Here is a 14,212-nt window from a genome sequence, read left to right on the forward strand (position 1 = left end):
AGAAACTAAGTTTGTGGTTTCCAGAGGCTGAGGAGAGACTCACGGAGAAAACCTGCTAATGAGCATAAAGTTTCTGCTCAGGGAAAGGAGAATGGCCTGGAACTACTTATGCCTTGAGCCATAAGACACAGACTGGGGACATCTTAGAGGGCACTGTGGTGACTCTGAACTTGACTCTGTGTAAGTTGGAAATCCACTGTTGGGTTCTGAGCCTAGGAAATAAGTCAGTAGATCCCCATTTCTCTTCCTGGATGAACAGACAGAAGACTGCATTTTCTGACCTCCCTCATGGTGGGCTAGGATTGTGTAACAAGATATAGTTAACAGATGTAGTTGAGATGTTATGTGAAATTTTTATGCCTGGCCAACAAGCTCCCTGCCTGGTCCTTCAAACTCTTTCTTCCATTTGCCACAGTAACCATGAGAACCAGATGTGAAGGTGACTGGACCTCTGTATCATCCCATACAGGAGAGCAACTGCTTCCTAATGAGCAGGGTTCATTATTGGACTGGTATGATCAAAAATGGAAACTTTGTGTCCAGCCACAAGGTTAGGTAGGGGTGGTTACAGCTGTGTTAAGAATAGACTGAGGCAGGGGAGAATAGGAGGCATTCCAGAAAATTATATTAAAAGATACCAGACAGAAACTAATGGGGATTATGTCTATTTATTAATTGATTTGTGAAAATTAACACACTTCTGCAAATCTGCTTACAGACTAGTATGGGAGACAGACATACATCTGACCCTGCTAGGCTGGGGTGGAAGATGGAGTGGAGAAGTAATGACTGACTTTACAGAGATGAACCATGAGTGGCCAGCTTCATCGAGAGGACAGGCCTTTCAATGAACACAGGCCTGTAACCAATATCCACAAAGGTGCAGCACAGAGGACCTGGGGTAAAACAGGTTTACACGATGACATATAGAAAACACCCAGCACACCCTTAATTATCTGAAGTGAACTCACTTTCACTTGCTACACATAGGGAGGCAGAGGCAGAGGCAGGAGGATCTCTGTGAGTTCAAGGCTAGCCTTGTTTACAAAGCAAGTTCCAGGACAGCTAGGGCTACACAGAGAAACCTTGTCTCAAAAAGACAAACAAAACTCCACCAGCCTTCCAACAGTATGTTATCAAAAGTTATTAGCCTCTGGGTTTGGGGAGACAGATCTGAAGTTAAGAGCACTTACTGCCCCTGCAAAGGACCGGAGTTGGGTTCCGGACACACGTGATAGCTCACAACCATCTGTGATTCCAGCACAAGGGGTTCTAAAGCCCTCTTGTGGCCATAACAGGCACTACACATGTATGATGCACATATGTATGCAGGCAAAACACTCATGAACATAAAATAAAAATAAGTAAGTGAGCCAACTGGAGAGATGACCTGGAGTCAAGAGGACTGACTGCTTTTACAGAAGACCTGGGTTTTGTTCCCAACACCTACGGTGGCTCACAACCACTGGTAGTAACTCAGTTCCATGGCAGCTAAGGCCTTCTCTTGACCTCTGCAGGCACCACGTGCACACACAATGTACACATACATACATGCAGGCAAAACACTTACCCACATAAATAAACCTTTAAAGCGATTTTTAAGGATTTTTTTTTTTTTTTTTTTTTTTTTTTTTTGGTTTTTCGAGACAGGGTTTCTCTGTATAGCCCTGGCTGTCCTGGAACTCACTTTGTAGACCAGGCTGGCCTTGAACTCAGAAATCTGCCTGCCTCTGCCTCCTGAGTGCTGGGATTAAAGGTGTGCGCCACCAAGCCCGGCTAGGAATTTTTATTAAAACAAGAGTTTTATAATCTAAATTACATTTCCTTACTCAGTCTGTCACTAGAGTCCTGAGCCATTCAACAGTAAAAATTACAAAATTAAAGGACTGCTTTAAATTATTGTATTTTGCTTTTTTATTTTTTTTTAAAGTCTCAGGTTCTATAAAACACTAATTTGTTTTTATATTTTACTATGTTTTGGATTTTTTTTTTTTTGTTTTTTTGAGACAGGGCTTCTCTGTGTAGCCCTGGCTGTCCTGGAACTCACTCTGTAGACCAGGCTGGCCTCAAACTCAGAAATCCACCTGCTTCTGCCTCCCACGTGCTGGGATAAAACAACTTTTAATAAAGAAATCTTTAAACAAAAGAGAGAAGGTTTCAGGTCTTCTTTTGACAAATATGATATCAAAATATGTAGTATTAATATAATTATATAATGTAAAAGAAAAAATATAAAATAAATAGATATAATAAAAATTATTTTAGCTTTGTGACACAGAATCTCATGTAGCCCAGGATGTCCATGAACTCGGTAGGAAGCTTACAATGGTCTCGAACTCCTGACCCTCTTGCTTCCACTCCCAAGTGCCAGGGTTACAGGTGTGCATCCAGCCAAGCTAGGGAGTTATCATATGGGACAGATAGTCGAATTGACCCCTGGAGACAGAAGTCCTAGAATCTGCCAGTTACAGCCCTGGAGGCCTGCAAAGCTGATTGGTGCCGTTCTAGGACCCGAAGCCCAAGGTGGTACATGTTCTAAGATGAGGTGTGGGAGTCAGTCACTAGGGACAAAGGCTGAATGTCCTTGCCAGAGCAGAGAGAAAACGTCCCCCTTCCTCAGCTTCTTATATCTAGTCACAGCAGAGACACAATAGGTGACCTACTCCTGGGAAGGCCAACTGCTTTATTCAGTCAGCTCCTCACACTCTAACTTCTTCCAAATACACTTTCACAGATTTGCATAAAATAATGTCTGGCCAGTTATCATGGCAACAGCTGGCCTAGTCAAGTTGGTCTATAACATTATCCATAGGGATGCTGCTGGAGTTCAAACCAGGCACAAATGGCTAAGGGAGGTACATATATTACAAACCACATATATATATATATATATCACATACTGCATATATTACATACCAAAGCAGACCTAGCTTCCAGGTTCTCCCAGCATCCCTTGATCCCTACCTGCTATAGGACATGGCTGGCTATCCTGCCCTCTGCCCTGAACTTTCTAGCCTTTCATGCTGTGTGCATGCCTGCACATGGTCTCTCTCTCTTTCTCTTCTCCACTCCCGCTGACTCTCCCCTCATGGAAACTTCCCTGGCCTTGTTCCCTAGGATCAGTGAACCCATTGGAGAGTGGCTTCCCAGTAAACCTCCTTTATATATTTTGGTTTGGCCTGGATTGGCTCATTTCATTGCTGGAGAATGACTTATAAGAAGCAACTAAAGCTTTCTCCTCGGTGACTCCCCTTGTTGGCAAGGATCTCCAGGAAGCTATTACAGTGGATATTCAACAACAGCTTTGAATGACTTTAACATAAATATCGTCTGATTGAAACAACCCCAACCTAGTTTTCTATGGATAAGACAGACCTAGGAAACCTTGCATAGCTTTTGTAGAGAATGCAGTAAAAAATACTGAATTAATGAATTAGAATTAGGGTGGGAGGACTTTGATAAAGCCCCTTTAAAACATATTCTCAGTGCAGAACAATACTAATCTCAAAGTCTTTTTCCAGGCTTGAGACCTGGAAGAATGTTAGCAGAATAAATCCAGAGGGGTGTGGCCATGGAGAACCCTTACGAGCACAGCTGGCTTGGCGCCCTCAGTCTTCCCCTGGAAGCAGCTAAGGCGGACCTCTCTTCTTCTGGGAAACAATTCCAATGTCTGAAAGGGCATTGATGATTCAAGACTGCCTAGTCACTTGCAGAGATTGCTATGAAAGGGGAAAAATATTTTTGATAAAGTATTAAGAATGTCAAGAGTAAGGGATCCGTTTTAGGTCTGAAGCCCCTTCCTCCATCAACCATTAACCCTATTTACACTGAACCAGGACAGATTCTGAAAGAGTGATCCTCAAGTGTCAGGGAGGCCAATAGAGTTCTCAGGCACCAACTGTTGACCAGCCAGTAAGGATGCAGTCTAATGATTGGCAGACAGGACCTACAGAACCAGCTTTAACATAGCCAGATACAGAAATGGCATCACCGATGAGTATCAATGAGAACAGTCCTTGCTTTCAGATAAATAGGAAAATGAACAAGTATGCAGAACAGACCTCTACAGAATAGGAATGCTTGCATAGACAGTAAACTCTAAGATAGAAGTGACCAATAAAGCCACAGAGCTGGGATCTGGGATGTCACCCAAGTACAAACATGGACAGATTGATAACCAAGGGAGAGAGAGAGAGAAACAGAAGAAACCTATGGCAAATCAATGAATAGCACAACCAAAGGGCCTTGTTACCATGTTCTAACCATGACCACATAGCTGGCCAGGAAGAGAACAGGTGAAATAGAGAAGCCAGAGACACTGTGTAAATACTTGCCCAGCCAAACCACATCAAAAGATTGATTGATAGATGATAGGTAGGTAGGTAGATGATAGATAGATAGATAGATAGATAGATAGATAGATAGATAGATAGATATCTCTATATATGTAAATCAACCCCAGCCATGACATAGAACTATATTAAAGGTCTTCATCAATTAGAATGGAGACTATAACAGAAAACAGAGGGGGGGAGGGAGGGGGGGAGAGAGAGAGGTGGGGAGAGAGAAAGAGAGGGGTGGAATTGCTGAGGATATGGTGAAACTATAACCCTGTGCACTGTTAGTTGGAATTAAAAAAAAAAAAGTGGTGCAGCCCTGTAGAAAAAAGTACATAGGTTCCTCAGAAAGTTAAAAATAGAATTACGGAGACTGGAGAGATGACTTAGCAGTTAGGAGCACTTGCTGTTCTTCCAGGGGACCTGTATTTAATTCCCAGTATTCACACAGCAGCTAGCAACTATCTGTTTCAAGGGATCCAACAGCCTTTTTCTGGACTCCTTGGACATAAGACATACAAGACACACAGTAAGGCAAAACACCCATATACATGTGATCTGTCAATTCTACTTCAGAAGATAGATGTAGATTTAATGTGTGTGTGATAGATGATATACATATACATATATATATATATACATATATATACGTATATATGTATAAATCACATATAAGATAGATAGATAGATAGATAGATAGATAGATTGATTGATAGATTGATAGATTGATAGATAGATAGATATGATCTCCAAAGAATTAAGGGCAAGCTCTAGAAGAGATATTTGTATCCCACACTAACAGCAGCACTAGTCACAATAGCTAACTGATGGAAACAACCTAAGTTTCCATTGACAGGTACATGGACAAACAGAAGTAGTATGTTATTATTCAGCCACAACAAAGAAGGAAATGTTGACACATGTTTCAATATGGAGTAACCTACTAGATGACATCAGCTGTTTGCAAAATTATAAATTCCATATGATTACATTTTAGAAGACAGATGCCTGGAGCAGTCAGCTTTATAGAAACAGAAAGAAGGGTGATGGTTGCAGGCATGGGCGGGAAGGATGGATTCAAAGAGTCCAGAGCAAGATGCATAGACTTGTCCTGTGTGAGCACATGGGGACAATGGTTAACAATGTGAATGTGTCCCTGTATGAGCACATGGGACAATGGTTAACAATGTGAATGTGTCCCTGTATGAGCACATGGGACAATGGTTAACAATGTGAATGTGTCCCTGTATGAGCATATGGGACAATGGTTAACAATGTGAATGTGTCCCTGTATGAGCACATGGGGACAATGGTTAACAATGTGAATGTGTCCCTGTGTGAGCACATGGGACAATGGTTAACAATGTGAATGTGTCCCTGTGTGAGCACATGGGGACAATAGCTGTATAACAGTGTGAATGTGTCCCTGCGTGAGCACATGGGGACAATAGATGTATAACAGTGTGAATGTGTCCCTGCGTGAGCACATGGTGACAATAGCTGTATAACAGTGTGAATGTGTCTGTGCACACTTATAATCCCGGCACTTGGAAGGTGGAGGAGGATCAGAAATTCAAAGATATCCACAGCTTCAGTGTGAGTTTGTGTTCAGTGTGTCTGCCGGAAACCCTCTCTCAAAAAGAGGAAAGGGTGAATGTAGTCAATGCTACTAACCTACACAGTTAAAATTGTTAAGGTGGTGCTTTTCGGTCTGGAGAGATGGTTCAGTGGTTAGGAGCACGGACTGCTCTTCTAGAGGTCCTGAGTTCAATTCCCAGCAACCACATGGTGGCTCAAAACCCTCTGTAGTGGGATCCAATGCTCTTTTCTGCTGTGTCTGAGGTCAGCTACACTGTACTCATATAAATAATAAATAAATAAATCTTTTTTAAAAAATGGTGCTTTTCACACAGCCCTTACTTCAATTAAAGCCATATATAACACTATATATGTATATGTTTATGATGCATATGTATATGATGTACATGTATGTATATATACATATATATTAAGATGGAGCTTTTCTCACAGACCTTTCTACAATTAAAGCTACATAAACATGTATATGTTCATGTACATGTATATGTTAAGATAGAACTTTTCAGACAGACTTTACTACAATTAAAGCTATACATACCATAGGGTTCTACAGGATTAAAAGATGATAACCAACTGTCAGGTGCTTTTTTCAGCACTCACAACACATTTTTACTCATATTCAAAAGGGAATTTCACTCTCTGTGCCAGAAAGTAAACAGGCTTTTTTTTTTCCTTAGCTTTCATGTTTGGAGACATTATCTCATGAAACTCAGTCTGATCTCAAATTTGCTATGTAGCCATGCATAGCCTGGACTCTCTTGATCCTCCTGCCTTTCTCTGCCCAGGTGTTGGGATTCCAGGTATGCACATAATAGTTCTAAAAGGCAGTCTGGGATGGAGGAACATAGCTCAGTGACAGAGCGTGGTGGCCCTGGGTCCACAATATTGGGGAAGAAAAAGAAAAAGGCAGCAGACTCATAGAAAGACTCCAATTCTATTGTTTAACTGGATGGGGCATGTAATGTTTCTGAACAGAGATGAACACGCTCCTGTAAAAGTAACTTTTATTTGCCAGAAGTAATTGTCATCTGGGAGACTTACTGCAGAAGAAGCTCACCCTTTCTAGTTCTTCCTGAACTCTGGCTGGCTGGTTCAACTCAGCTGTTCTGGCTCAAACTCTTCTCCAAGCTGACTGATTCAATCTGGCTCCTCTCAGCTTCTGGTTGAATTGCTCTGCTTGGCCTCACACTGAGTCTGGCAATTTGTTTTAATCTTCTGGCTCCTTCTCACTCTCTGGCTCCAACTCCCTCTGCTGACCTGCACTGCATGAACTACACAAACTGAATGAACTCATGAACAAACTCAACTGGACTCAACTGCACTGACTGCATTGATCCAGCCCTGACTCCCTCTGGGATGTTCTTAAGTAGCCACTTTTCTGTCTGTTTTTGTAAGAGTTGAGCATGTTTGTGCCAGAAAGCATTCGTGAACCCCAAAAGACCACCAAGGAGCCATCTCCAATGCAATAGCATTAGTGTCTCTTTATTCCAAGCTCAGGCTTGTGTCGGGGTTGACCCAACCCTGACACAGCAGAACAGGAAGGGAAGGTGGAGCAGCCATGAACCCTTAGCAGGGCAAATTTTTAATAGGAGCAAGGAAGGGGATGGGGGGGCAGTCTGTCAAGCATCTAATAGAATGACTATAAGCCAACAGGTGGGTACTCTGAAGCAAGGCCCTATACAATCACAAATGGTCTGAAAGTCCATCTGAAACAATCAGACTAGTCTTTGATTAACTGTTTCTAGGAAGTAGCTAGGGGTAACTTTGGGTTCTGCTGCAGGTCAAGTTGTCAGTTTTCTTTTCTTTTCTTTTCTTTTTTCTTTTAAGATGAAGGCAAGTCCCAAGATGGAGTAGGTTTGACCTCTCAAGCATATCCTACCTCTGACTCATTCTGTCAAATCTTTCCCTGATTCATCACTTTGTCTACCCCTCAGTTAGATGTCACTTTCAAACATAGCTGCTCCCTTCTACAGATGAATTTTACCTTCATTGTTAGGGATTAAAGGTATGTACTAAGGGTCTGTATTCCAGCCAGATCATACTGTAATACAGGGTCTGTCTGCATTCTGCCTGGATCACATGGACATAGTGCATCCATGTTGCTGCATTAATATTCCTCTGCACACTCCTAACATACACTCATTAATTACTTTCATCATCGCTGAGCAAAGATGCCTGATGAGGAACAACTTAAGGGACAGAGGGTTTTTTTCAGCTTACAGTTCAATCTTAGAGCAGGAGCAGCCAGCCAGGATCAGAGAGCAATGGCTGCTGGTGCTCAGCTCTTTCTTACTGTTTCCTTTACTCAGTCGGGGACCCTACTGGGCAGATCTTCCTACTGTGAGTAACCTCATCTTGATCCTCTCTCTGCCCAGAGGTCAGACTAGATTCCTCCAGTTTGATAACTGAGATTAAGTAAAACAGACTAACTCTACAAGATAACAACACTGTATCGGCTGAAAAATGAGAGTATTACCAAGTTCTCTCCACCATTAGTACTTGTAATCTATTTTATCATGTTCATGCCTATAGCTTTCATATGTTACTTCTCTATTCTTGATCTTTGGGCCACATATATCCCTAGCCTCTCTCTTTATTTGCCACACTGGGGGAAACTTTCTTTTTTTTTTTTAAATCTTTAAAGTAACACATTCAGAAATATTTTTTAAAGATTTATTTATTTATTATATGTAAGTACACTGTAGCTATCTTCAGACACACCAGAAGAGGGCGTCAGATCTCATTATGGATGGTTGTGAGCCACCATGTGGTTGCTGGGATTTGAACTCCGGACCTTTGGAAGAGCAGTCGGGTGCTCTTACCCACTGAGCCATCTCACCAGCCCCTGGGGGAAACTTTCAAACACCAAATTCCAATGGGTCTAGACAAAGCCTGATGGAAGAGAGAGAGAGAGAGAGAGAGAGAGAGAGAGAGAGAGAGAGAGAGAGAGAGAGAGAGAAAGGAAGGGAAGGAGAGAAGAATATAGATGAATTTGTTTAAGAAATATGAATGGATATACTCATAGAATAAGAATGGAGCGACGGCTCAGTGCTCTTCCAGAGGTCCTGAGTTCAATTTCCAGCAATCACATGGTGGCTCACAACCATCTGTAATGGGATCTGATGCCCTCTTCTGGTGTGTCTGAAGACAGTGGCAGTATACTCACATACATGAAATAATTTTTTTAAAAAAAGGAAAGATGGATAGATAGACAGACAGACAGACATAAATTGCATGTTAAAACAGAAATTCAAAAATTCTCCATAGAATTTAAGCAAGACCTACACTTGATTTTGCTGGAACATTTAGGCAATAATGGTTCAGTTTTTCTTATAGTTAGGGTCCTTAAAGTTTTTTTTTTCTATGAAGGACTAAGCAGTAAGTATTTTAGGCTTTGTAGACCATACAGGCTCTGTTGTCACCACTGATCTCTGTCATGGTAGGCCTAAGGAACCATGGGCAGTATATAAATTATGAGCATAGTTGTGTTCCAATAAAGCTTTATTTATAGTCATGGAAAGTATATAATTCTCACTTGGCACAATTGTGTATCCTTTTCATTCTTTTTTGGTTTCTTTTCTTTTGTTTTTTCTCGAGACAGGTTTTATCTGCGTAGCCCTGGCTGTCCTGGAACTCACTCTGTAGACCAGGCTGGCCTTGAACTCAGAAATCTGCCTGCCTCTGCCTCCCGAGTGCTGGGATTAAAGGTGTGTGCCACCACTGCCCGGCTCATTCTTTTAAAATAGAGGTTTTCCCCCAGAAATTTCCTAATATAAAAGTCATTTTTAGTTTATAGGATATGCAAAAACGGGTGGCAATACATATTAAGAGCAACACATATCCAGGGGTTGGGGAGGTGGGCCTGGGTTCCAGCCTCAGCACCAAATAAACCAAGTGCGGTAGCACACACGTTAATAATCCCAGCTCTTGGATGGTGGAAGCAAGGGATCAAGAAGAGCTCATGTTACCCTTGTGTGAAGGTCTGAAGGAAAATGGTCTCCATAGGCTCGTGTGTTTGGGTGCTTGGACCCCAGTTGATGGAACTGTTTTGAGAAGCATTAGGAGGTGTGGCCTTGTTGGAGGAGGTGTGTCACTGGGAGTGGGCTCTGAGGTTTCAAAAGCCTGAAACAGCTTCTCTTTCTCTGCCTGATGGAGCAGATATAAGTCTTCAGTTACTGCTCTAGCACTATGCCTGCCTGTTGTCAGAATGCACCATCATGCACTAACCATAAGCAAGCCCCCAGTTAAATGCTTTCTTTTGTAAGCTGCTTTGGTCATGGTGTCTCTCCACAGCAATAGAAAATTAATTAAAGCACCTTGGCTACATAGTGAGTTTGAGGCCCAGCTGGAATGTGTGAGACCCTGTCTCAAAACAAAACAGATGGTAACAAGATATATATCAAGCCCAGCAGTGGTGGGTGGGGCATGCCTTTAATCCCAGCACTTGGGAAGCAGAGGCAGGCAGATTTCTGAGTTCGAGGCCAGCTTGGTCTATAGCGTGAGTTCCAGGACAGCCAGACAGCCAGACAGCCAGGGTTACACAGAGAAACACTGTCTCAAAAAAACAATTCTCTCTCTTTCTCCCTCTCTCTCTCTCTCTCCCCAGCTATTGTTTTTCCAGAAGTGAACAAACTGTGTGTAAGTGCATTGTCTCATGGCATGCCTGTGGAGCTTAGCAGACAATTTTATGGAGTTGGGTCTGTCCTTCCACTTTTACATGGAGTCTAAGGCTCAAACTCAAGTTGAAAGAGCCTTAACCTGAGGAGCCATCTTTCCCCCTTTTAAATCTTCATGGGTATGTTTTTAATCTATGTAAATGCATGTGTGTGTTCATATGTGCTACAGGGTACATGTAGAAACCAGAGGACAACCTCAGGTGTTGGTCCTTGTCTAGCAGCTTGTTTTGAGGCCGGGTCTCTTGTTCTCTGGCATCTATGACAGGCTTGTTGTCCCCAGTGTTCCAGGATTCTCCTGTCTCCACTTCCCACCTTGCCATGGGAGTGCTGGGACTGAAGACAGGAGCTGTCCTTCTGCTTTTGGAGATCCAAACTTGAGTCCTCATGCTTGCCTGGCAAGCATTTTGCCTGCTGATGTTTCTTCTTTCTTTCTTTCTTTTTATTGAAAATAGATTCTTTTTGCCTAGTTGGTGGCACATGCCTTTAATCCTAGCACTTGGAAGACAGAGAAAGGCCAAACTCTGAGTTTGAGGCCATCTTGGTCTACGCAGTGAGTTCCAGGAAAGCCAAGACTACACAGAGCAAATCCTATCTCTCAATGTCCCGCCCTCTCAAAAACACAAAAACAAAAACAAAAAAGATAGAAAGAAAGTAGAAAGTATATCTTGATTATGGTTTCCCTTCCTTCAACTCCTCCCCATCTCCCCTCCCATCCAGATCCACTCCCTTTCTGGCTCTTGGTGGAAAAGAACAGGCTGCTAAGAGATAATAAAATATTACCAAATAAAATATAACCAAATATAATAAGACAAAACAAGAACTATCTCATTGAAGTTGGAAAAGTCCCAAGACAAGGCACAAGAATTAGAGACCCACTGGTTTGCATACTAATTAATCTTATAAAAACACTAAAACGGAAGCTATACTATACATACAGAGGACCTGGTGCAGACCAGTGCAGATCTGTGCGTGCCCCATTCAGACTCTGTGAGTTTGTTATGAGCTTTGTTCATTCAGAGGACCTTGCTGTTTTCTCAGTGTCCTCCATCCCCTCTGCCTCTTACACTCTTTTTATCTCCTCTTCCGCAGGATTCTCTGAGCTCTAAGGGAAGAGATTTGATGGAAACATCCCATTTAGGGATGAGTGTTCCAAGGTGTGTATGTGCGAGCATGTGTGTGTGGGGGGGGTATGTGTGTGTGTGTGTGTGTGTGTGTGTGTGTGTGTGAGCATGCGTGTGTATCTCATTCCCTCTCTATAGATACATGATGTCTGGCTGTGGTCTCTGTATTTGTTCCCATCTGCTGCAGGAAGCAGCAGCTTTCTGGTGATAACTGAACAAGGCACTGATCTATGAGTATAGCTGAACAGCATCAGGAGTCATTTTATCACTATTTTTTTTTTTTTAGATAAGTAGTATTTGGTTTTACCCAAGGTCCTTGGGCATCTGGTTCTTGGTCATGCAAGCAGTGTCACATATGGGTTCCATCTTGTAGAGTGGGTCTTAAGTCAAATCTGCCACAAGCTCTGTGACACTATGGCCCTAACATATCTTATTTTGCAGTCAGGATAGACTGGAAATCAAAGTGTTTGTGGCTGGGTTAGTCTCTCTCTCTCTCTCTCTCTCTCTCTCTCTCTCTCTCTCTCTCTTTCTCTCTCTCCTGCAGAGTTCTTTCTTGTACCAAGACTCGAGAACATAGGGTTGGAGGCTCTATGCAGACACCAGCTTGACCTCTCCATGTTCAGTGAGTTGTGTAGGTATTATCTTCTGTAAGCGGGCCTTGTTGCCTGCTAACAAATCCTTTGCTGAACATTTTTAAATTCATTTTGAGGATCTTCACCTCTAGTTGTCTTCAGCACATTTTCATATCAAGCACTTTAAAGGTTTCCCTGCTAATCCCGTGTCTGTGTCTAACATCTGCGTGACATCTGTGTCACATCTGCATGACATCGGTACTGTATCTTACTGCACTGGTTGGAACTTTCCTGGTACATTTGTACGCTGGGTCATTTTAGGCTGTAATCTGGACTTTAATTAGAAGACACAGGGTTTCTTCAAGTGCTATACAAAATTTTTCTGCTTGTGTTCTACTATAGTGTTCAGACTATGCTTTTGTTTTAAGTGGTTGTTGCTGTTGCTGTTGCTGTTGCTGTTGTTGTTGTTGTTGTTGTTGTTGTTGTTGTTGTAGACAGGGTTTCCTATGGTTGAAGTTGTCCTTGAGTTCCAGCTTCTTCTTCCTCATCCTCTCAAGGGCTAGGTTACAGGAGCGAACCCCACACCTAGCCAAAAAGCATTTGTTCTTTTTTGAGGATCGAATTGGGCCTCACACATTCCAGGAGAGTTGCAAACCCATTTTGAAAGTGTGCAGCAGATTCAGGTCTGTCCTTTTGTGTGTGTGTTAACTGGCAGCTGGCGCAGGATGTGGATGTCATTTAAATCAGAACCCTGTCTGAGTGTCTTGGATGTGAGCCTAGGCGTTGATGAACTTCCCCAAGGTGCTCTCTTTCCGTGCCTGTGGGGGTGTGCAAGCCTGTGTGATTTTTGTGTGTCCCTGTTGGTGTTGTTGGCCAGTTTTCTGTTTAGGAAGCTGGAGCATTAGTTGCCATGTAGTTGCCACGTTCTCTTGTACACTTCTCAGAACCCTGCCCATGAGCTTGACATCACAGCTTGGGAGAAAGGCCCCTTTCCTCAGGGTGTCAGACACCTACCAGCTTCTGCTCTTGTTAGGGTTGGAATGACCCAGGGACTGGAACTCAAGAGAATGGAGAAATGGAGAAAAAGACAAAGAAAGAGGTCAGGTGGTGGTAGCACATGCCTTTAGTTCAGGAGGGAGAGGCAGGAGGATCTCTGTGAGTTTGAGGCCAGCCTGGTCCACAGAGTGAGTTCCAGGACAGTCAGGGTACACAGAGAAACCTTGTCTCAAAACACACACACACACACACACACACACACACACACACACACACACACACACAAAACAAACAAAAACAAAAACAAAAACAGATGCTGGCGAGGATGTGGAGAAAGAGGGACACTCCTCCATTGTTGGTAGCATTGCCAGATGGTACAACCACTCTGGAAATCAGTCTGGCGGTTCCTCAGAAAATTGGACATAGTACTACCGGAGGATCTAGCAATACCTCTCCTGGGCATATACCCAGAAGATGTTCCAACTTGTAATAAGGCCACATGCTCCACTATGTTCATAGCAGCCTTATTTATAATAGCCAGAAGCTGGAAAGAACCCAGATGTCCCTCAACAGAAGAATGGATACAGAAAATGTGGTACATTTACACAATGGAGTACTACTCAGCTATTAAAAACAATGAATTCATGAAATTCTTAGGCAAATGGATGGATATGGAGGATATCATCCTGAGTGAGGTAACCCAATCACAAAAGCAGAAACTTAGAATATCCAAGATACTAGCCAGGCGTGGTGGCACAGGCCTTTAATCCCAGCACTCGGGAGGCAGAGACAGGCAGGCAGATTTCTGAGTTCAGGGCCAGCCCGGTCTACAAAGTGAGTTCCAGGACAGCCAGGGCTATAGAGAGAAACCCTGTCTCGAAAACAAAAACAAAAAAAGAAAGAATATCCAA

Source organism: Mus musculus, chromosome 14 (assembly GCF_000001635.26).
Source record: "Mus musculus strain C57BL/6J chromosome 14, GRCm38.p6 C57BL/6J".
Lineage (NCBI taxonomy): Eukaryota > Metazoa > Chordata > Mammalia > Rodentia > Muridae > Mus > Mus musculus.